Here is a 22,279-nt window from a genome sequence, read left to right on the forward strand (position 1 = left end):
ATCTTAGGTGGCTGGATTGATAGGGGTCGTCAGGAACATGGCCCCCCAGAGCACAGCAGGAGAGTTAGCCTCAGAAATTGAGCTGAGCTAGCAAAGGGCTAGCTCTGAAGATGCGAGCTGTCTGAGTTTAGAGAGGACAGCCCACCCCCTTTTTCCCAGGGAATAATCTGTTTGTTCTCATGAGGAAGAGTTGGAAGCCAGGCAACAATCAGACAAGCCAGAGTCTGAGGCTGTGTCTTCTGGGGAAGAAAGGTAAAAAAGGTAAAGGACCTCTTAACAGTTAAGTCCAGTCAAAGGCAACTATGGGGTTGCGGTGCTCATCTCGCTTTCAGGCCAAGGGAGCCAGCGTTACTCCACAGACAGCTTTCCTTGTCATGTGGCCAGCATGACTTAACCACTTCTGGTGCAACGGGACACCGTGAAGGAAACCAGAGCGCATGCAAACACCGTTTACCTTCCCACCACAGTGGTACCTATTTATCTACTTGCATGGGTTTTTGAACTGCTAGGTTGGCAGGAGCTGGGACAGAGCAATGGGAGCTCACCCCGTGATCGGGAAGCCAAGAGGCTCAGTGGTTTAGACCACAGCACCACCCGCATCCCTCTGGGGAAGAGACAGGCCAGCAATTCAGTCCCTGAATGGGGAGACTGGAGAAGCTTTAAGAGCAACAGAAGGGAAGGAGAAGAAAGACGGGATTTTGGCATTCATGGATACAATGTTTGTGGGATTTTGGCATTCATGGATACAATGTTCCAAGACCCCCAGAGGCTGACTGTCACTTCCAAGCAATTGCTTAATTTGAGGCAGGGGAGTAGAATAGTGATGCAATTTTGGTTGGAGTTCAATATGTGGTGACAACAGCTGGAGTGGGGGGATAAGCCCCTTGTGATGTTGTATCGAGCCGGGCTTAATGGGGACTTGCTGGATGAACTAGCCAGGATGCGCACCCTCCTCATTAGAGAGCATGGTACAGGCTTCTCTCTGCAACTATGGAACGAAGGATCAAAAGTAGGGGGCCAGGCAGGCAGCCATTAAAGATGGCTGGCATTCCTGACATTTCAGCGCGAAGGTTTGGCAGTATGCCCAGAGAGGAACTGGGGGAGGCAGGCTTCAGACTTCGCCGGCTGAGCGAGAGAGAAGGAGAAGAGAGAGGCTGTGCTTTGTCTGTGGCATGCCATGCTCTGGATGTGTTTTTCTTGTAAATAAACTTACATAAAACTGATGGAGAGTCCTTCATGCTTATCCTTGGAGGTGCTGCTAGTCTCCTCCAGTCCTTGTTTCCTGTGGATATCTGTCTGTCTGTCTGTCTGTCTGTCTGTCTATCATCTATCTATCTATATCTATCTATCTATCATCTATCTATCTATCATCTATCTATCTATCTATCTATCTATCTATCTATCTATCTATCTCTATCTATCTATCTCTATCTATCATCTATCTATATCTATCTATCTATCTATCTATATCTATCTATCATCTATCTATCTATCTATCTATCATCTATCTATCTATCTCTATCTATCTATCTATCTATCTATCTATCTATCTATCTATCTATCTATCTATCTATCTATCATCTATCTATCTATCATCTATCATCTATCTATCTATCTATCTATCTATCTATCTATCTATCTATCTATCATCTATCTATCTATCTATCTATCTATATCTATATCATCTATCTATCTATCTATCTATCTATCTATCTATCTATTATCTATCATCTATCTATCTATCTATATCTATCTATCATCTATCTATCTATCTATCTATCTCTATCTATCTATCTATCTATCTATCTATCTATCTATCTATCTATCTATATCTATCTATCATCTATCTATCTATCTATCTATCTATCTATCTATCTATATCTATATCTATCATCTATATCTATCTATCTATCTCTATCTATCTATCTATCTATCTATCTATCTATCTATCATCTATCTATCATCTATCTATCATCTATCTATCATCTATCTATCTATCTATCTATATCTATCTATCTATCTATCTATCTATCTATCTATCTATCTATCTATCATCTATCTATCTATCAAAAATCTTTACTGAGGTCCAAAGACCTATAGAACAATTTCAGAAGAAAATACAGTTAAGACAGCCAACCACAAAAGAGAGAGAGAAACTGAGGCGCTCATTTTGTTTTGTCTCGAGCTTGATGATCATTGTTTCTTTTGACTTCCCAAAGAAACTTTCCCATGGCCAGTGTAATATTATCAAACCTGTCATCCAAAAGATATTTAATATGGGAGGCTTCAGATTTTTCTGGCAGATTTGCTAGTAGGGGTTTGATCATTTGGTCCCTTGCTTGCTCGTACTGCCCATAATGCAGTAAGATATGCTTCATGCAGTTGATGTTCTGAGAACATAAAGCCTATTCTGATAAGTGATGCCTCTCAGTCTACCATTTAGCACTTCCGAAGGAAATACATTTAGTCTGGCTTTGGTAAATAAATGCCGATAGGTCGGTACATACAGGTTCCTAAGATATGAGGATAGCTGAAAGTCGTACCCATATTGGATTCCTCGGGTTAAGTACTTAATTCGTTCCGGAGGTCTGTACTTAACCTGAAACTGTTCTTAACCTGAAGCACCACTTTAGCTAATGGGGCCTCCTGCTGTTGCTGCGACGCCGCAGCATGATTTCTGTTCTTATCCTGAAGCAAAGCTCTTAACCTGAAGCACTATTTCTGGGTTAGCGGAGTGTGTAACCTGAAGCGTATGCAACCTGAAGCGTATGTAACCCGAGGTACCACTGTATTATCACAAGCCATTCAAGCACACAGTCCTTGCAGCAGAACAACCATAGCACTAAATTAGTTGTTCTGCTTTAATGATGGACACAGTCATATGACCTCAATGGACTTTTCAGTCTTCTTAGAAGAAGTTACTGTCCATTGTCCTGCAGTATCCCTACCAGGGAGAGTTGATACCTTCCCTTCTGCCCTGTACCAATATTTGCTGCAGCTGCCTCGTTTGCAAACAGACAATCATCTGTACTCTCAATATCCAAAACCTTTTAGGATTCTTTAAGGAGTTCCTGCTTTAAAATTGCTATGTAGATACAGTGGTACCTTGGGTTACATGCGCTTCAGGTTACATACAGTTCAGGTTACAGACTCCGCTAACTCAGAAATAGACCAAGATTGTATATTTTCAGAGAGGTGACACCATAATTGATGACATGAAAATCTTCAGAGAGATTCAGAAAGAAAGGAAAGTTCACACTTCCTCACCCCCATCATGTAAAGGTCGTTCATCTCAGAGAGTAATGGTGGCTTTGTCCCATGGACAGTCCTGAATCCATGTTGTTTCTAGATCATATTTTCATCAAATATTACTTGCTGCTGCCCCACCAAAACTCTAAGGTTCTAGGGTGGATTCCATTAATATAACTCAGAGATACAAAAACTGACAAAAGCATTAACATGTTTGCTATCCTTTTGATTTTGGCAGCTCCTGATCACAACATGCTGGCTGAAAATGGTCTGCAGTGCCCAGCCTGATTCTCCAAAGGAAAGTAAAAGTGAGAAGACTGTCAACTGCCTTGAGAATGAGACCCAGCTGATTTTAAAGGAGGCTTTTCTACAAGTAATGTTGCTACTCAGAAAGGGGGGGGAGCTCTAATCATTGGCTAGGTCACACAGATTCCCTCCTGCTCTCCTGCTCCCACTTCCTGCCCCTTCCTTTCCCTTTCAAAAGTGAGAGGGGCCACATCTCTCACTGGCCAAACTCTGCACCCTTCCTTAGTGTTCTGCCTGCCTGGACTTTGTCCTTAAACTCTCATAATGCCACTTGCTTCTCCAGAAGGAGGATTCAGAGCAAGATGTGTATATAAAATACCCTTCTGAAGAAAAGTAAAAAGTGCATTCATGGCTTCACCCCAGTGGCATTTGGATCTCTCCACCACTGGGATGCAGTCCAGGATAAAATGTGTTCCCCCTGCTCAAATAGCATAATTTTAAGGAAAAGGAATGCTATATATTTCCTAAAATTTATATATATTATTCCCTTGATATATTTTTTCCTCTCTGATTTTCTTATTTAGGACTTCCATTACTAAAATGAATATTAATGGAGAGAACAGACATCCCTGTTTCGTCACTTTATTAATTTTACATTTTTCTGATCTATTCCCATTTATTATAATTTTTGCCATTTGTTTGGTATAGATAGCCTGGATTCTGTTACAGAACAGATCTTTAAACTCCATTGCAACATAGTTGTCACAAATCTTCAGGCGATGTTATCGAATGCTTTCTCTGCATCAACTGCCATTAAAATTGCTGGTTTGTCAATTCGTAGTTCCAAATATTCCAACACATTTCTAATATTTCTGATGTTATTGTGAATCATGCGGCTGGGGAGAATATATATATATATATATATATAGAGAGAGAGAGAGAGAGAGAGAGAGAGAGAGAGAGAGAGAGAGAGAGAGAGAGAGAGAGCGGGCATTTGCAGATGACCTTATCATCACAACCGAAAATCCCAGAGAGAGTCTTATTAAAACCTTGGGAATAATTAACAACTTTGGGAAGGTATTGGGGTTTAAATTGAACAAATCCAATACAAAATTAATGGCAAAAAATCTCTCCCAATTGGAAAAAGATGAAATTGAAAGGATAACACATCTAAAAGTCTGCCAAAAATTAAAATTGTTGGGAATATGGTTAACACAAAAAATATTAATCTTTATGAAGCTGATTACATCAAGGCATGGTCTAAAGTTAAAAGGAATATGGAAATTTGGAGTAAATTAAAATTATCTTTTGTGGGACATATTTCGTCTGTTAAATTAAATATTTTACCAAAGATGATTTTTTTTTTTGTTTCAAGCCATTCCAGTTATATGGAAAACAAGCTGCATTGAAAACTGGCAGAGGGAAATATCTAAATTCATTTGGTCTGGAAACAAACCAATAATAAAGCACACACTTCTTATTGACCTTAAAGAAAGGGTGTTTTTTTTGGCATGTCTGACCTAAAATTATATTATGAAGCAGTCTGCTTTTCTTGGATAACAGACTGGGGTCATCTTAAAAATAACGGGCTATTAAATTTAGAAGGGCATAACAACCGTTTCGGTTGGCATGAATATTTAAATTATGATTATCAGCTCTCGGGCTGGCTGGAATATCATCAACTCTGCAAGACATTTAAATAGGATGAGAAGAATTGATTTGCTATCGAACCCTCTAAATTTGAGAAGGAAATAGTGAATAATAATATGAAAATAATATCAAAGGTGTACCGACTCCTCCTTGACTGGTTAAGGCAGTTATGATTAGATGGGATCAAGATATTGGACATCCTATAATGCTGAAGCTGAGGCTCCAGTACTTTGGCCACCTCATGAGAAGAGAAGACTCCCTGGAGAAGACCCTGATGTTGGGAAAGATGGAGGGCAGAAGGAGAAGGGGACGGCAGAGGACGAGATGGTTGGATAGTGTTTTCGAGGTTACCAGCATGAGTTTGACCAAACTGCGGGAGGCAGTGGAGGACAGAGGTGCCTGGCGTTCTCTGATCCATGGGGTCACGAAGAGTCGGACACGACTAAACGACTAAACAACAACAACAACAACATAATGCTGAATGAGTGGGAAAACCTCTGGAAAAAAACTATGAAGTGTACGGCATGTTATAACACTAAAGAAAACATGTTAAATATGCAATAGAGGTGGTATCTAACCCCATCATAGCTCTCAAAGATGAAGAAAAACATATCATGGCCAAGACAGGAGGATCAGTTTTAATGGATAACGCCTCCATTGCATCCATGTGACCCACAGCCCATTCTATTTGAATCTGATATCCAAGCTTTCTCTGAAGGAGAGTCTCCATCACCGTTATTCGGCCCAGACACTGAGACATAGCTCTGAGGGCCTTCTGGCAGTTCTCTCAATTTGAGAAGTGAGTTTAGAGGGAACCAGGCAGAGAAACTTTTTGGTAGTGGTGCCCACACTGTGGAATGACCTCCCAACCTTTAGATACAACTTCTCCTACCTGGGCAGTTATCTTTCCATAAGGGTCAACATTGATGCCAAAATCCAGCACTGCCTGAGCTGTGCAAGTGCAGCTTTCTCCTGATTGAAGTGTAGAGTGTTTGAGGTCCAGGACATTCGCAGGTAAACCAAAATGCTTGTTTACAAAGCCATTGTACTAGAAACCTTACTGTATGCTTGTGCAACATGGACCACTTACAAATGCTATCTCCAAGTTCTTGAAAGATTCCATCCACGGTGTCTCTGAAAAATCTTACACATCACTTGGGAAGACAGGCGAAACAATATCAGTGTACTGGATGGAGCAAAGATCACTAGTGTTGAAGCAATGATTCTTCAACATCAGCTTTGTTGGACTGCTCATGTTGTGGGGATGCCTGATTATTGTCTTCCAAAGCAATTACTCTATTCCAAATTTAAAAATGGAAAGTGTAATGCTGGTGGTAAACAAAAGAGGTTAAAAGACGGTTTCAAAGCAAATCTAAAAAAATGTAGTATAAACACAGACAACTAGGAAATACTGGCCTGCGAGCGCTCCAGTTGGAGAACAGCCTTTACCAAAGGTGTCATGGGCTTTTAAGACACTCAGACTCAGAGCACAATGGAGAAATGTGCTAAGAGGAAGGCATGCTTGGCAAATACACACCGTGATCAACTCCTGCCCAGGAACCAATGTCCCCACAGTGGAAGGACATATGGGTCCAGAATTGGCCTCCACAGTCACTTACGGACTCATTGTTAAAACCGTGTTTACAGAAGACAATCTTACAAGGCTTCAAGTGATCGCCAAAGAAGAAGAAGAAGAATGTTTCTGTATATACTTGAAGCCACCCAGAGCAGCAGGGGTGACCCAGTCAGATGAGTGGGGTAAAATTATTATTATTATTATTATTATTATTATTATTATTATTAGGAATAAATCTGAGAGGTGTCTATTAACAAGTAATGAGATTATAGAGAAATGATTTAGAGAATTCCAACAGCGAGCTTTGAATTTTAATATGTCCCTCTTTATCTTTGTAATGAACAAGCAATCCCCATTTCCAGACCTCACTGAACTATTTGTTCCCAAGTGTTGCCTCCGACATGAATCCATGGCCTATAAATCTCTCCAGGCAAGCCTCTACCTGAATAAATATCCTTGTTGATCCATCTCTGTTCTGAGTCTCCTAATCTTTCTAGAAAGATGAAGGCACTCCTGAGAGCATGCCTCCTCTTGGCCCTGCTTTCTCCAGGTAAGATGGGGAACATTAAATTACCTTTAGAGGACACTGAACTTGCTGCTTGGGAGGGAAGGGGAGTTGGGAGTGTAGATCAACACCATAGAGAGCAAGGACTGCTGGGTTACCAAGAGAAAGTAGGGGAGAGTCAAGTCACGAGTTTATTTCTATTGAGTTCCTAGCAAAACACACAAATCAAGGATCTCCCTCTCTCTGTGTGTGTGTTGTGTTTGTTGATGTGTGTGTGTGTGTGTGTGTGTATGTTTGTGTGTTTATACACACACACATGAGACAGACACATGGTTAGGTGTGGAAACAGATGGGGGATGTGCAAAGGCAAGAGATGGTCAGATGAAAATGTTGGATATGATTTCAAAATGCAGGGAAAGTGCTAAGAAGGTGAACAATCTTTTCTTCAATGGGAGAGGGGGAGAAAATAGGACTTAGAAAATAGGACAGAATAGTAATTCCATTGAAATGGAGAGTAAAAGTTGTTTAGGAAAGGAAAGGGGAGAAAACAAAGTATGGCCATAGCAGGAAGAAATAAAATACATTTTAATAAGAAAAAAAAACATCCTCTTGGAACAGATCACAGAAACCCACTGCTGAAGATCCAGTTTTGCTACTACTACTCATTGATTGTGGAAATCTGGGGAGCTGAATTTAAGAGAGCCAGTTTGCTGCTGTGATGAGAGTGTTAGACAAGGATCCAGGAGGCCAGGGTTTGAATCCCTATTGAGCCACAAAGCTCACTGGGGGATCCTAGACCAGGCACGATCCCTCAGCTTAACCTACCTCACAGGAATCTTTTGAGGATAAAATGGGGAGGGGAAAACCATGTACACAGCCTTGAGCTTGGCTGCAGATAAAGAAATTTGAAAAAAATTGAAATTGAGAGCAAGCGAAAATGATAGATTTGTTCACCCTTGGCCCCGGAACCTGTCCTCACATTGGCCAACACATTGGCTATGGGAAGCACACAATTAGGACCTCAGCAAAGGTGCAACACTGTGTCTTACTGTGGGTTCCAGCAACTTATGTCTGAAATATGCTACTTTTTCTTGTCAATGGCTTCAAGAGCTTTAATGAGTGTTTTACTCATATCATTTCATATTATTCTATTAAAATGCTTATTAAATTGAACCCCTTTTAATTTAAAAGTTTTAATTCACTATCACCTCCTCCTCTGGGTCTCATTAAGCAAACCACAACACCAAATAATAATAATGGTAATGGTAATAATAATCTATGAAGTAATCTTTTGCTCCTGTCCTCAGCACTGGCTAGGAAGTGCAGATCTGCCTATAACAAGACTGGACTGACAACACATGGCTATGTGGAAAAAACTTGTGACTCCAACCAAGATTCCTGTGTTGCTAGTGCTCTGCGAACAAACATAAGTAAGGCTTTGTCTTTTGCTGTCGGATTAGATCCAGGTTAAGATAGGTGGACTTTAAGGGTTCTACTAGCATATAGAAGTCTATGCTGGGGCAACTCACCTATGAAAAAGTGAGGTGAGGAAACTGTGACACTTCAGCTGTAGATGGATTAGAACTTCCATCAGCCTCCGCTAGCCTGGCCACCAGTCAGGGAAGATGGGAGATGTAGTTCAACAACATCTGAAGTAAGGAATGGCTTGCATATGAAAATGGGGAATCTAACATCACCTGATCACAACCAGTGGCCAAATCTGGGGGCTGATCGCCAAGTTTAGAGAACTTGATTTGCATCAACCAGAAATCCCTATAGAGCCAAACCAATGAACTCCAGATTAGTTTTGGTTATCAAACTAGGACAATAAGCCTGGAATATAAGCTGAACATCCCCTTTGCCATAAATGACATTAAAATTGAGAGTCCTTTCACAGATCTATAAAAACTATTCAAAAGCTGTGTAATCGGGATTGGAGTTGAAGATACTTCAAACTTTCATGCCTCCATGGCCTCCCCCCACTCAAGTTATTTTGAAGTAATTCTCAGTGATGAAACAATGAGAAAGGAACCAATATAAAGAAAGTATTCATGTAGTTCGCCTCTAAAAAAGGGATTCAGTTACCCAGCTTGATTCAAAGTGTGCCCCTCCACCCTGATGAACCTCCAACATCACTGCTACATTCTTGGAGGGAGAGAGGCAAGGGGGCAGTAAAGCTGGTGCAATGCAATGTCTTGCCAAGTGTCTTGCGTTGGGAACAAGAGTTCAGGGAAGCATTTTCCCCAACCTGGAAACTGTTACAATCAACTAGTAGAGAGGGTGCAGTGTATGTCACATGCATTATCAGATGCATAAAGGCAGGCATGAGTCTTCGTGCTACAATTTTGACCTGAAATGAAGTTCTGCATACATTCCATTGCCCAATTTAATAATACTTTTCCATATTGTCAGTTTGAAATGGTCTTGATTCAGGCAACGTAGAAACCTAGAACCATTACAATGAATGTGCCTTAGAAGCTATAAATCTGCATCCTGCCCCCTGAACTAAATATTTCATTCAAATTCTTTTTCATAGTTGATCCCCGAGTGCAACTTTCGAATTGGTGCTCGTCATCCCACTATTGCTTCTCAGGTGATTACAGCTTCACTGCAGCAGATGGCAAATTCTTTCAGATGAAGAGGCACTGCTGCAACACTGATCTGTGTAACAGTGAAACTCTCAGCCGTAAGTTTCTGCATCATTTTAGAATCCTTTTCTTAAAGGAAATAATGTTTTTATTGGGTTTTCTGCAAGTGTAACAAGCATCGCATATAAACAAAAGAGAACAAACACTACATCAAAAAATTAAAGAAGAAAAAGAGAAAAGAAAAGAAAATCTTTTTTAACTGCATATCCTTTCTACTCCAAATTTGTATTTTAACCTCGAGTTTCCTATACCGTCTCTAAAATTACAAGTGTTTTTAAAAACCTGCCAATATATTAAGATGTTTACAGTACTTTTGTAAATATATAATAAACATTTCCCATTCTTTTAAAAATTTCTCATCATCTTGGTTTCTGAGCTTCCCAATTAATTTCACCATTTCAGCATAGTCCATTAACTTGGTCTGCCCGTCTTCTTTGGTAGGGATTGCTTCCTCTTTCCATCTTTGGGCTAGCAATGTCCGGGTGGCCGTTGTAACATACGTCAACAATTTCTTCTGGTCTTTTGGAACCTCTGCTCCTATAATACCTATTTAAAAGGCTGCTGGTTTTTTGTTTTACAAAAGTTACTCTAAATATTTTTTTCATTTCATTATACAGTGGACGCTCGGGTTGCGAACGTGATCCATGCAGGAGGCACGTTTGCAACCTGCAGCGGCGCGTCTGCGCATGTGTGGGTTGTGATTTGGCGCTTCTGCACATGCGCAAAGCGCAATCTAACGATTCTGCGCATGCGCAACCGCCGAAACCCGGAAGTTACCTGTTCCAGTACTTCTGGGATACAGGGGATCCGTAACCCCCCAAAAAACGCAAACTGAAGCGTCTGTAACCTGAGGTATGACTGTAGATCATTTCCCAGAAGTTATTAATGACCTTACATTTCCACCACATATGATAAAATGTACCCTCTGTTGTTGGATCTTGTTCTGTATGTTTTTGCTAGTTTAACCAGGGTTAAATACCACCGGTACATAATTTTATTATAATTTTCTTTCGGTTGGGTACATGCTGTAAATTTCATATTTGTTTTCCAAAGCCTTTCCCAGTCTGACATTTGTATATTATGTCCCACGTCTTTTGCCCATTTGATCTTCACACATTTGACTTGTTCTTCCTTAGTATCCCACTCCAGAAGCAAATTATACATTTTTGACAGCAATTTTGTATTGTTTTCTACAATTGCTCTCTGAAACTTTGACACTTCATAACTAATCCTTTCTTTTCATCATTTTTAAAGGTTTCATTTAACTGAAAATATTGTAGCCAGTCGGTTACTTTTCTACTGATTTCTTCATAATCTTTTAATTTTAATTGATTATCTGTTTCTGTTAACTGCTCTCTATATGTCAGCCAACCTGTCCTCATATTTACATTTTTAAAAAAGATACTGCTTGTCACGGGGAAAGCCACCATGGTGTTTTTTGTTCTAGTAAATCTTTATATTTCTCCCAAACTTTAAATATCACATTTCTTATTATATGATTATGAAATCTTCTATGTACTTTGGCCTTATGATACCATAAATACACTTGCCAATAAAATCTATTATCATAACCTTCCAGATCCAGCAGATCAGCTTGTTTTAGAATTATCCACTCCCAGATCCAGCAAATGCAGGATGCTTCATAATATAGTCTTAAATCTGGTAGAGAGAAGCCTCCTCTGTCTTTAACATCTATTAATAATTTATGTTTTATTCTTCATTTCTTCCCTCTCCAGATATATCTTGAAATATCTCTTTGCTACTCTTTGTAGCAGCTTGCATTGCTTATCACTGGGATTGATTGGAATAAAAACAACACTTTTGGCAAAACACTCATCTTGATCCCTGGCATTCTGCCTAATATAGACAAATTCATCCTTCTCCAGATTTCTAATTTCCTTTTTTCCTTTCCATAATTTTCATAGTTGTCTTTAAATATATTAATATCCTTAGCTGTCAACCATATTCCCAAATATTTAACTTTTTAAAATATACCTATCTCTGTCTTCTGCTGTATCTCCTTTTTATCTTGCTCTGAAACATTCTTCACTAAGAGTTTAGTCTTATTCTTATGCAATTCAAAACCTAATACCTGTCCAAATTTCTGTATTTTTTTCTAATACTTTCAATAGTGAATTTTGGGGGTTATCAACCATTATAACAAGGTTGTCTGCAAATGCTTTCAATTTATATGCTTTATTTCCTACTACTATTCCTCTAATAGTTTTTTCTGCTCTTATGTTTCTCACCAGGACTTCTCATATTAAAATAAACAATAATGGTGATAAGTGACATCCTTGTATTGTCCCTTTCATGTTTCTACATTTTTCTGTAATAACATTATTAACAATTAATCTTGCTTGTTGCTCTGAATAAATTGCATCTATTCCTCTTCTAAACCAAATTCCATTTCTAGAACCTTATGCATAAATGACCAAGAGATATTATCAAATGCCTTTTCAGTGTCAATAGACATCAATGCAGCTTGTTTTTTTGTTTTTTACTTCCAGGTATTCTGGAGTCCTTAGCATGTTAGGGCTGTGCACTGGATTTGGCCATGGCCTGGATCCTTAGTATATTAGCAGAGAACCTGAGCCTCATTCAAATGGGGTGAGACAGCCCCACATGGATACAGGTTCAGTTGATCAGCTCCAGGACTATTAGGGCCTCTCAAGGGGTGTAGCGGCAGGCAGGACAGAGAGGCAGGCATAAGAAGAAATTGTGAAAAAGATGGACCTACTGGGCAGCTGAGAAGGGATGGGTTGTCTTTCCAAAAAGGCCTCTCCTTCTTCCTGCCCCTTGTAGCAGCAACCTACAGGATCAGATCCTCCTTCTGATAGGTGGGAGGATCTGATCCTGCACAGTGCCAGTGTCCCTTGTCCCAGCCATATTTTTACTGGATATTAAGATGTTGTTACACATCACCCCTATATCGAAGTGATTTGAGATTCTAGGGGTACCAGGTGTGCTTCAACCCAGGGTCTGTGTTTCTTGTGGGACCAAAATACACAGCTGACATTGTGGTGCCTTTATGATTTATTTTTTATTTATAAATAGATACAACCTGAATCCTACAATGAAGGTGTCCACAAAAAGGAGATCTGTCCCTCTCATAGGCACAGTAGCATTCTTGTCTTGGAAGCTTGTCTTTTCCTGAGAACGGTCACATCCCTCATATTCTAATAAAACTTAACCCTATTACACAGGGAGCAGCCTCCATTCCTTTGCGGTGTTGCTGTGCTAATCTGTTATTTTAATGACCCACTTCTGCAGATGGTCACCTCACAAGTAGATTGCTTCTGACACACATCAAGATAATTTGCTAGAATCAAGAGGTGTCTAACAAGCCAAAATTAAGACCTTGGCCTAGGTTAATTAACTCAGTGGGTAAGTCCCCCCCCCAAAAAGACCTGGGCCAAGAATACAAAGTTTAAGAAACCTTTATAACATTCCATATGCTTTTTAAGTCTGTGAATGATCTATTTCAAACAGAATAATTGGATATCTAGGCTCATGAACAGCTCATGAACAGTTTATGGTCCCTTCAAGTTAATATTCAATTGTTTCAAATATTGACCTTACAACCCACATATCTTATCCGTGTCCTCCTAAATCAGCCTTGAGTTGGTCCTGGTCAGTCTTTTAATTGGCAAAATAAGTGAATTATCACACACAGATACAAAAATAGACAAAACCATTAACATGCTCTATATATTTGTGATCTTGGCAGTTCCTGATCGGAACATGCTGGCTGAAAATGGTCTGCGGTGTCCAGCCTGCTTCTCCAAAGGAAACAAAAAGTGTAAAAGTGAGAAGACCGTCAACTGCCTTGAGAATGAGACCAAATGTGTGGATTTTAAAGGAATTTTCACTAGAGGTAACACTGCTAGTCAAGCAGGGGGGAAAGGCCTAGTCTTTGGCTGGGTCATAGAGACTCCCTCCTGTTTTCCTTCTCGCCCGCCCCCCCATTTCCCTTTCATGTTGCTGGAAAAGTGAGAGGGAACACATCTCTCTGCACCCTTCCTTAGTATTTTGCCTGCCTGGACTGTGTCTTTTATCTCTCATAATGCCACTTGCTTGTACAGAAGGAGGATTAAAAGTGAGATATGCATATAAACTACCCTTCCATACAAAAGTAAAAAGTGCATTGATTGCTCCACCCCAGTTGCATCTGGATCTCTCCACCAATGAGATACAGTCCAGGACAAACTATGTCCCTCTTGCTCAAAAAACATATTTATTATGTAAAATGAATGTAATAGATTTCCTTAAATTCAGTGACAATGAGCAGTATCTGGCTAACTCAGACCTTCAGTGCAAGGATTTACAGTTGTGCAACAGAATATCTGGGCTCTTCTGCCTACATGTGCTCTGTTTCCTCCCAAAATGTGCTCCACAGTTGTGGAAACTCCCGGAATGGATTTAGGGGATACACAGGGGGAGGAAAAGAGGGAGGCTATGTTCCTTTCCAAAAGCATACATCATTTTGCGGATGTCATGAGTTAGCTACATTCATAAAAATATAAAGCGCTTTATATGCGTTATGGAATTGATGTTGTGGAGTCCCGTCTTTCACCAATGGGACTTCCATGTATGAAGTTTACAACGTATTAAACTGAATCACTTTTTTGATGTGTCTAGATCCAGTCTTAGATGCATAGCTCCATATCAGCATAGTTTTGAGGAATAATGATGTTTTGAGAGGGGACAAATTTGCCAAATCCCTCCTTTCTGGAAAGAAGAGGGGATTTGGAATGAATGGAGGATGGGCTGATTTGCCCCATGAGGGAAGAGGCAGTGTCCAGGCCATTTGAGCTGCCTTTGCCATACATTCTTTCTTCTCATTTTTCTCCTGCCCTTTACACCTGGGCTTTTGCTAGTTTCTCTTTTGAGGGCTGAGTAAGAATTCTGAGGGGCGTTCCTGATTGGGATTCCCCCTTTTCACCTACTTCATGTTAGATGAGTTTGAATTGAAAATAGATATGGTAAAGTAAAAGGAGGGTCCTCTGGATGCTTAGATCATAGTGGGGCAATGAGGGAGCCTCAGTGGGCATCCAACCGTCCTGAGATACAATGGAGTGCACCCCCAGCTTGATTAATGCCAGATCCACATACTCAAGGCTTGTTTTCAAATCCTCTAATTTCAATATATTTTATAAATATAGCCTGTTTATTAATAATCTTCATTTCTTGAGACTCCTTTGAGTATGATGGCAATTTTGAATTACATAAGAGTTATTTTTTTACCCAAACTACTAATGGTGAAAATAATGAAACCCAGCCAGATGGGTGGGGTATAAATAATAAATTAGTAGTAGTAGTAGTATTCTTGTATATTCATGTTTGGATGAAATTATAATATTGTTCAGATTTCTGAAATATCCATATTTTAAAATTAACTTATTAAATTCTCATTCACCATCACAGGTACCATCTTTTAGTCCCTGGATAAAGGACTAATGTCAGCATTTCTTTCCTTTTTTCCAGCTTATTTTATCCACAACAATTTTTCTTTCCAAGGCTGTGGAACAACAGATTTTTGTCGCATCCGAAAAAAAGGAAAGAGAGTTGGAGTAGGGAAATATATCCTTTTAGTTCTGCAAGAAAGATGTTATAATGCTTCACGAATATCACACCAGCCTGAACATGAAGGGTAATTTGCACAGTGTAGCCAATGAGGGGGAATTGGAGGCCTAGTGGTGAAATTCAGGACTCAGGAAGTCTAGTTCTTTCTTTTTTGCTTTTGGTGGAGATAAAGGGAAGCAAGTGGTAGAGAAAAAGGGGTTGGAATTTGGGGGTTCTAACTTCAAAGAGCCCTGTAGTGTATCATTAAAAAGCAGTTAAGTTTTCATTGTGATTATTACAATACAAAATAAATGGTTATGGGAAATAAAATTCTGGTTCTTGGATGTTTCTTTCAGATTCAAATGTGATTAATATTTATTAGTTTAGCCGAAGATATTACAAAAGATAAAATACATAAAACGGGATAAAAACATAATAAAATACATTACACAGCTAAAATCATTATTCAAATTGAATGTTTTCTTAGATAAGAGGTTTCTCCTCTGAAGAATTTAACTCGGGGCATCTTTTCAACTCCGGCACCTTTCAGGTGGGTGCCATTACCATTTTAAGAGAACAAGGAAGAATTCCATGATGAGCTCTTGCACCTGTAAATCTAGAAAAAATAGCACTGATCCTGTACTATTGCCATTATAATCATCCTGTCTTTTTATAATTAAGTTTTAGTTTTTCTTACATTACCAATTGATTAAAAACACCAAGTCTTCTTTCAGATGAATACTTCAGAATGGAGAAGCGTGTAGAATGAAAGTTACAGGACCCTTGGGGCAATCATGGTGGAGGTTCAGTATCAGGATTCAGGTTCAGTTTTCCAGTCAATGGTGTATCATTCCTGGACTCAGTCAGCTCATCTCTTCTGACACTAATCTACAGGCCAAGGCATTAGTAGTATAAGGATACTACCTCCTGTCAATTGCTTATGCCCCACTGCCATAGAGTTTGATTGATGATGTTATATGACACTCCACCCCATAAGTCCCATCTAAGAAGGGCCACCTCCAAGGGCCACTATGAAATAACCTGGAGATGAGCATCCACATAATGCATTTGTGATGATGGCACACCACTGCCTCCTTCAAGTAGATAGGGACCACCCCCTCTTTCAAGGAGGCATTAATCACCTCCCTGACCCAGTCAGCTGTCCCCTCCCTGCTACTTTTCCTCAGACAAGAGGGGCAAGGGGCAATGTCCTTGAATCTTACCAACTGATACTCATCCAACACAACAGGGCTAGACAGTGCTCTGGACACCCCTTGAGATTCAACCTCAAAATGCTTTGCATTGACAAGTCACAAGCACCCTCCCTGGCTCCCAATGACAGGCCCTCCCCATTTTCACCTTGGAACATTTCTTTTCTCACCCTGCCTCTCACCCTGGGAGATGCCCACTTGGCCAACTCTCTACCTGGATACTGGCACCAGCTTGAGATTCCCCACCACCACCACTTGACAGCACATTAAGTCTTTTATTTTATTTTTAAAGCACAGACCAATACTTATCACCAGGTGTTTTTGATACATACTGTACCAATGCCTTGTCATCTCCACACACACCCCAACTCTGCTTTAGTGGTTTCCTAAATAATGAAACATTGAAAATAAACAAGAGGGAAAATGCCACATTTTGTTAGATGTGATTACATACATATTCTGTTGTTTAGTCGTGTCCAGCTCTTCATGACCCCATGGACCAGAGCACACCAGGCACTTCTGTCTTCCTCTGCCTCCCTCAGTTTGGTCTACTAACTCATGTTAGTAGCTTCGAGAACACTGTCCAACCATCTCATCCTCTGTCATCCCATTCTCCTTGTGCCTTCAAGCTTTCCCAAGATCAGGGTCTTTTCCAGGGAATCTTCTCTTCTCCTTTCTTGATCCCTTCGAAATTCTGTTAGTATAAGCAAATACTAAAGACACACCGATTCAAAGGAAATGAATAGAAAGAGGTATATTTAAATAATATTAATAGCAATAATGATGGTCATGATGATGATGATGATATTAGGGTGTATAAAAAAGATAATACAATAAAAGCAGGAAAGGGAGGAGAAAAGAAAGGTAAATATGAGGAAAAGTAAAGGAAGGAAGGAAGGAAGGAAGGAAGGAAGGAAGGAAGGAAGGAAGGAAGGAAGGAAGGAAGGGCAAAAGAGAAAGATTGGGAAGGGAGGAATGTGTGTGTGTGTTTAAAATGCAGATGAAAGCCGTTCAGAAGTCAGATTACTGAAAACAGGTTACAAGAAAAGATGTTATCTACAACTCTTGCATTTCTGTAGCTTATGAAATGGACCCATCGTTTCAAGAGCTTGTTCTCTTGTTGGTTCTTAAACACAAGGCCAAACTCCCAGAATATTAGTATGTCAAAACTCTTGCTCACAATTCTTCCCTTCAGGTCCAGGGAACACCTGTGGGTACAAAGGACATCTGAGCGATTCCAGAAAGTAGGAGCTAAATCACCAAAATATATAGCACAGAATACTCGAAAAGATCTGATGCACTGGTTTGGATCAAATAATACAGAATTACATATTTATTTAAGACAAATAAAACAACAGTGTAGTAAGCACCCTGTTACCAAACAGGAATAAAGGATGGTAGAAGAAGGTCAGTTAGGAATTTGGGAAGATTTGGGAAAATATGTATACAGGAAAAAACAAGTCTAAACTAGAATATTTTTTAACATCTGTCAGGTGGCAGAGGAGCCAACAAGCACAGCAGGTTGCCAGGAAGAGATAACACAAGAAAAATTCCTTCCCATCTGCTTTTTATTCAATGTTTACAGGGAGATGCTTAGGAATGCAGCCCCTTGGAAAAATGGCATAGTCCTGAGTAAAACTCCACTCCCCTTCTTTTCCACTTCCTCATTCGTCAACAGCACCATCCCCTCTATGGTTGCCTCTTAGGGCCATTTGTCTTTGAGCTCTTTGCTCGCAGGGTTCAGGGAGATGGTGGGTCTGAAATGCTTTCTAGTCTCCACCATTACCCCTCTGCCCAGTCCCTGACATCACTCCCCTCTCCAGAGCCCTCCTCCACCCACCCCAGTAGTTTTGGTCAGTTGGGGTGGCATGTATGCAACACCCTTTGCAAGTATGGTGAATGGACATGTTCTGCATACCCCCATGATCCTTCTTCCGGTCATTACCTCTCGCCCCCCAATCAGGTATTGCAACTTCTTTCTTTGCATCCTGGAGTCTAGAATTTGTTCTACTTCGTACTCTTCCTCTCCTTCTATCATGTCTAGTTGCCTGGTAAGGGTGTGCAGGCACGACGGGTGACAAGACTGATCTGTGCAAGATGGGGTGAATCTTCATAGACACAGGCAATCGGAGCGAGAAAGTCAGAGAGTTGATCTGGTGCACAACTTCAGACAGGCCCACTCTCGGTGGGTTCAGTTTCCTGAACCTGCCATTCTGTGGTAAATCAGGTTTTGACAAAGCCACTTCCAACCTAATGAGGGGGTGGGGTTGAGGGTTCACGCCCCCAACTACAATCTCGCAGGGCTGGCGTCAGCCATGTGGGACTCAGGGATTCCTCTAGCTCATCAATATTCATCACCCTCAGCGCCAGCCAATCGGATGGCGCTGGGGGCGGGCTTACCAGGTGCACTTAAGGTCAGGGCAGCCCTGCATCTTATCTGGCGCACGTAAGAAGGGCTTGGGAATTAGCGGGAGACGAGGCTGCCATCTCGTACGATGAGGACTTTCGTAGGAATGCCTCGCTGTTGTCATCCACGTGCTGGGATCAGCGGGACAATAACTACTGGATGGAGCATGTGGGGCCTAACATCGAAAAGAAAACTCCCGACCAAGCCAAATCCTGTAAGGTGGACACAAAACGTCGTAAGCAATGCTGGGATTTCAATAAGGGGGCCTGCCAGCGCACCTCTTGTAAGTACTTGCATGAATGCGATAAGTGTTTTGGCAACCACCTGGCCGTTAACTGCTACAAGGGTAAACAACCGCCCTTTCAAGGTGGCAGGGGTCACCTCCACCAGGAAAACTGGGGTGCCCCCTCTGGCGCGACAGGACCCGCCCAAGGGGCAGCTGGGAATCGCTACTAACTTATCTCTCGACCTAGCTCGCTCGCCGATTAAGCTCCAACCTCTAACAACCCTCTTAAATCTATATCCTAATAGGCGAGCTGCCCTTCTCCTAGGGGAAGGGTTTTCCAAAGGTTTCAGAATTCTAGTGGCTTTCACCCCTAATTCCAGCTGCCCCCCAAATCAGACATCGGTTTTAGAGAGACCTGACATTGCTATGAAAAAGATTCAGAAAGAGATTTTGGCCGGGAGGGTGGCTGGTCCATTTGCAGTACCTCCCATTGATCAGCTGCATATTTCACCACTCGGCATTGTCCCAAAGAAGGCGCCCAGGGAATTCCGGCTGATACACAATCTTTCTTACCCCAAGGGTGCTTCTGTTAACGATGCTATTCCCCAAGAATTGTGCACGGTGAAATACGCATCTTTCGATCAGGCAGTGAAGTTGGTCAGGGGTTTCGGTAGGGGCGCTTTCCTGGCGAAATGCGACATTGAATCTGCATTTCGCCTCCTTCCAGTTCATCCGGAGGACTATAGCTGGCTAGGTTTTAAATTCCAGGGTTCTTTATCGATAAGGCAATGCTCATGGGGTGCTCGATTGCCTGTGCCGCCTTCGAGACGTTCAGCACTTTCCTCGAATGGGCACTAAAATCTAAAACTGGTTCTGAAGGGGTGGGGCATTACCTGGACGATTTTATCTTGGTCGCGAGTAATGCAATTGACTGCATGGCCTTGCAGCAGGTTCCCTGGGTTTCGGCGTCTACTTTAGAGGGCAGTGGTATGCACAGCGATGGCCCCCTTCATGGCAGGGAAAACCCATTCTTCGCGACCTAACATTCTTAGAATACTTCCCTATAGTAGTTGCAATTCATCTTTGGGCCAAGCAATTTAAGGATCAAAGGGTCTGCTTCTGGACAGACAATCAAGCGGTGGTGTCTGTGTTGAATAAACAATCTTCTCGCTCTCCTGAAGTGGCGTCCCTGTTACGATATTTTGTCCTTTCCTGCCTTAAACTAAACTCATACGCTTCGGCCAAATTTGTACCGGGGATTGATAACAACATTGCAGATGCTCTGTCTCATTTCCAGATGGAGCGCTTTCGCTCATTGGCGCCAGATGCGCAGCAGCTGCCGCAGCCGTTTCCAGAGCACCTATGGAGTATTGGCAACGAGAAGCAATAAAGGGAGTATTGTCAGCACTTGCGCCCTCAACCCTTAGATCCTATAACAAGGCATGGTTAGATTTCTCATTATTCCGTCAGAAGAAGGGTCTCTTTAAACCTGGAAGGCCCCCAACTAAGTCGGTGGTTATAGAATACCTTGTACGCCTTCGTGACCTAGGTCGGGCCCCCAAAACTCTTAATATTCATTCCGCAGCGATATTGTTTTTCTCCAAAGCTCTGTTCTCAGTTGACCCCTGCGCACACTTCGTGGTGCGGAAGATGCTGGAGGACTGGCGTAGATCGCAACCTCCTGCTTCTGACAGCAGAAGACCCATAACTTTTGACATACTTAGGCAAATGTGTACGAAGCTCAGGGTCATCTGCTGGTCCAGGTACGAAGCCAGGTTATTTTCCACAGCATTTTCCTTCGCTTTCTTTGGCGCCTTACGCATAGGCGAGGTGGTCTGTGATGACCATCCGTGTGGTATCAGCAGGGTTCTCCTCTTGGACGATGTGTCCTTGTCCAGCTCAGAGGTAATCCTGAAAATCCGCAGTTCGAAGACCAACCAGCTCGGCAGAGGGGCTCTAGTCCACCTGCAGGCTACTCAGAAGGCCCGGCCCTTGCCCAGTTAAGGATGCAAGAAAGTTTCTGTGCTTAAGATAAAAAATGAGTGGCCCTTTCTTCATACATGCAGATGGCTCTCGCTTGTCGAAACACCAGTTCACGAGGGTCATGCGCAAGGCGATCGCGGCTATAGGGCTCCCACCAGAGGAGTACGCCGCACACTCCTTCCGCATTGGGGCTGCCACCACCGCCGTCCATATGGGTTTACCAGCAGAGAGGATAATGGACATGGGTCGGTGGAAGTCGAATGCATACAGGGGTTACATTCGGAAATCATGCTAAACCCTCCTTTTCCCTCCCTTCCATCTGTCCCCACCCTGACCCGGGTCTCTTGCTCTCTTATTTTCAGGTTTGGGGGCGGTGCGTATCTGGATCTTTGGCCACAGCATCGACCATAGGGCAAGACTGCGGGTGGTCACCAGGGGATGTTGCGGTGATCTCCAGCTCCCGAGCAATGTTGAAGTTTCTTGGATTGCACGTCGGGGAATGTGCTGGGAGGAATTCCGCCCAGCAGTATCAAATAAAATTGCAGTACAAGGCCCACCAGAGGCGCTGGTCATCCAACTGGGCGAGAACAACCTGGCTTACAGAAAGGGGGTGGACTTAATGTGGAATATTGTCAATGACCTGGAGGAGTTGAGGGCCTCCTACCCAAAGCTAACAATTATATGGTCATCTTTGCTTGAAAGGCGCTGCTGGCGGGATACCACTAATTCTGTGGCCGTTAATAGAGCCAGGAGGATCCTGGAGCGCTCGGTGGCGCGTAGAGTTGCTGCAATGGGTGGGCGGGTCATTGAGCACCCAGGCATCCAATTTAGCAAGGAAGCACTCTACCGCGGGGATGGCGTGCACCTTTCCAATGCTGGTAACGATATCTGGCTGGCTGACATTTTTCAGGGGATCAGGGCTTGGTTACAGGTCTGAGGGTATTGGCAGCGAGCCTGGCTCGTGTGGCGGTTAGGCATTGGCATGGGTATTGTTATGCAAATGAAGTCGGGGG

The 22,279-nt window shown here is 42.0% G+C and overlaps 2 long non-coding RNA genes across 3 annotated transcripts in view; both read left to right on the top strand.

Annotated features, from left to right (window-relative positions):
- Nucleotides 1-22,279, top strand: part of LOC309376278 — a 112,549-nt gene that overhangs the window by 58,580 nt on the left and 31,690 nt on the right. The window lies entirely within an intron of this gene.
- On the top strand, nt 7,101-15,756 carry LOC309376247. Of its 2 annotated transcripts, XR_014171106.1 has the most exons (5): nt 7,101-7,271; nt 8,534-8,656; nt 9,763-9,912; nt 13,605-13,751; nt 15,362-15,756. It is a non-coding gene; the product is annotated as an uncharacterized lncRNA (long non-coding RNA). The 2 variants fall into 2 exon arrangements; XR_014171107.1 differs by lacking the exon at nt 8,534-8,656 and having other exon boundaries at nt 7,104-7,271.

Source organism: Podarcis melisellensis (assembly GCF_964234715.1).
Source record: "Podarcis melisellensis genome assembly, chromosome: 8".
Classification (NCBI taxonomy): Eukaryota; Metazoa; Chordata; class Lepidosauria; order Squamata; family Lacertidae; genus Podarcis; species Podarcis melisellensis.